Source organism: Primulina eburnea, chromosome 5 (genome assembly GCF_022965805.1).
Source record: "Primulina eburnea isolate SZY01 chromosome 5, ASM2296580v1, whole genome shotgun sequence".
Lineage (NCBI taxonomy): Eukaryota > Viridiplantae > Streptophyta > Magnoliopsida > Lamiales > Gesneriaceae > Primulina > Primulina eburnea.
In genome coordinates this window covers 18,467,507-18,469,897 of record NC_133105.1, presented here as the reverse complement: position 1 = coordinate 18,469,897, position 2,391 = coordinate 18,467,507, and the positions used below count along the sequence as shown (strand labels likewise).

Below are 2,391 nucleotides of genomic sequence, written 5' to 3'. Positions count from 1 at the left end.
TGTCGTGCGGGCAAATCACTTTGAAATCAAGCCAGCCATAATCCAAATGATTCAGAACACAGTCCAATTTGGAGGAACTGTAGTAGATGACCCAAACACGCACATCGCGGATTTTCTTGAAATTTGCGATACTTTTAAATTCAATTGAGTTTCTGATGATGCTGTTAGGTTGCGTTTATTTCCTTTCTCTTTACGTGATAAAGATAAAGCATGGCTAAATTGTTTGCCTGTAGGGTCGATCGCTACATGGGAGGACATGGCGAAAGCCTTTCTAATCAAATACTTCCCTCCCTCCAAGACCATGAAGCTGCGGGCAGACATTACAACATTTGCTCAATTCGATCAGGAATCTTTATATGAGGCATGGGAACGCTTCAAGGATCTACTACGAAGATGCCCACATCACGAGTTACCACTTAGGTTAGTTGTTCAAACATTTTATTATGGTTTGCTTACTTCTAACCGTACTATGATAGATGCTGCTGCTTGTGGAAACCTGTTGAGAAAAACCGCAGAGGAAGGATATGAATTGTTAGAGGAGATGGCTGCTAGTAGCTATCATCCTCAATCTGAAAGAAACAACCAGCGGAAGAGTGCAGGAGTTCACCAGGTAACTGATTTTTCTGCTATTACTGCACAACTTGATGCTTTGAACAGGAAACTAGACAGCTTGAATGTGGGTGGCACGGCGATGCGTCTTCAAGAGATATTCTGTTCAAAGTGTGGAGGGGAACACTATGCGAAGGACTGTCAAGATGACAATCCATTCTATGTGCAAAATGAGGCACCAGTGAATCAAGTGAGAGTCCGAAACCGCCCAAGGAATGACCCCTCTTCGAACACATACAATCCTGGGTGGAGGCAACATCCCAACTTCTCATGGGGAGGTCAAAGCAATCTATTTTGAGACCGCAAGGAGGACAACAATATGGGAAACAACCGATGTACAGATCCGATCCTCCTAGAGAAGAAAAGTCCAACTTGGAGCAAATGATGTCTAAGTTTATTTCATCCACTGAAACTAGACTTCAAAACCAAGATGCATCGATAAAAGGGCTCGAGAATCAAATTGGACAGTTGGCAAAGATGATAGCAAGTAGAGAGTTGGGCACCTTGCCAAGTAATACCGAGACTAATCCAAAAGATCAAGTGAAGGCCATTGAGTTGAAGAGTGGGAAAATTTTGGAGTCAAAGGGAAAAGAAAAAATTCAAATACCGGATGACCTGATTGAGACACCCAAAGGTAAGTCTTCTAACTCTACACCAGCACCCACTTCACAACCTAAAATTGTTATACCTCCTCTTTTTCCTGCAGCATTGAAAAAAGCAAAACTAGATGCACAATTCGGTAAGTTTCTTGAAGTATTTAAAAAATTGCATATCAATATTCTCTTCGCCGATGCTTTAATGCAAATGCCTAGTTATGCTAAATTTTTGAAGGACATTTTAGCTAATAAGAGGAAGTTGGAGGATCACGTGACAGTGAACTTAACTGAAAATTGCTCCGCTTCGGTGCAAAACAAAATCCCACCGAAACTAAAAGACCCAGGGAGTTTCTCTATTCCTTGCATGATTGGTGATGTTGGTTTTCATAAAGCGTTATGTGATCTTGGTGCAAGTATTAATCTTTTTCCATTGTCTGTGTTTAGGAAACTTGGGTTGGGAGAGCCTAAGCCGACGAGGATGTCCTTGCAACTGGCTGACAGATCTGTCAAGTACCCCCGCGGAGTGATTGAGGATGTGCTAGTGAAAGTGGACAAATTCATTTTTCCTGCGGATTTCGTGGTTCTCGACATCTAGGAGGATACATAGATGCTTCTAATTTTGGGGAGACCTTTCCTTGCAACTGGCAAGGCACTGATTGATGTGCAAGAAGGGAAGTTGAGATTGAGAGTGGGCGAGGAAGAGATTACTTTTGATGTTTTTAATGCACTTAAGCACACACTGCACTCTGATAGTTGTTTTAGAATTGATGCTTTTGACTCTCTTGTGTCTCACTATGTGCAGGATTCTCTTAGGGACCCTTTGGAGGCCACTATCACTACTGAATTGGGAGAAGAGGAATTGGATGAAGAAAAAGCTGAAATAGTGGCACACTTTAATGCCAACCATCCATGGAGAAAGCCAATGAGGATGCGACTGGAGGATCTAGGAGAACGAAGAGATTTGACCCCTCAAAGGTCAAGCATCGAGGAGCCACCAACACTTGAGCTAAAGCCGTTGCCTCCACACCTCAAGTATGTTTACTTAGGTGAGAATAACACTTTACCTGTCATTATTTCTGTTGCTTTGACAGATGTGATGGAAGACGAACTGTTGGAGGTTCTGAAAGCACACAAGGGTGCATTTGCGTGGAAGGTGGCGGATATCAAAGGGATCAATCCATCAGTC

At 42.7% G+C, this 2,391-nt stretch overlaps 1 non-coding gene across 1 annotated transcript; it reads right to left on the bottom strand.

Moving 5' to 3' along the window:
* Nucleotides 1-305: 305 nt before the first annotated feature.
* On the bottom strand, nt 306-411 carry LOC140833261 (small nucleolar RNA R71). Its single transcript, XR_012118391.1, has one exon. It is a non-coding gene; the product is annotated as a small nucleolar RNA R71 (small nucleolar RNA).
* Between the last annotated feature and the right edge of the window lie 1,980 nt (nt 412-2,391).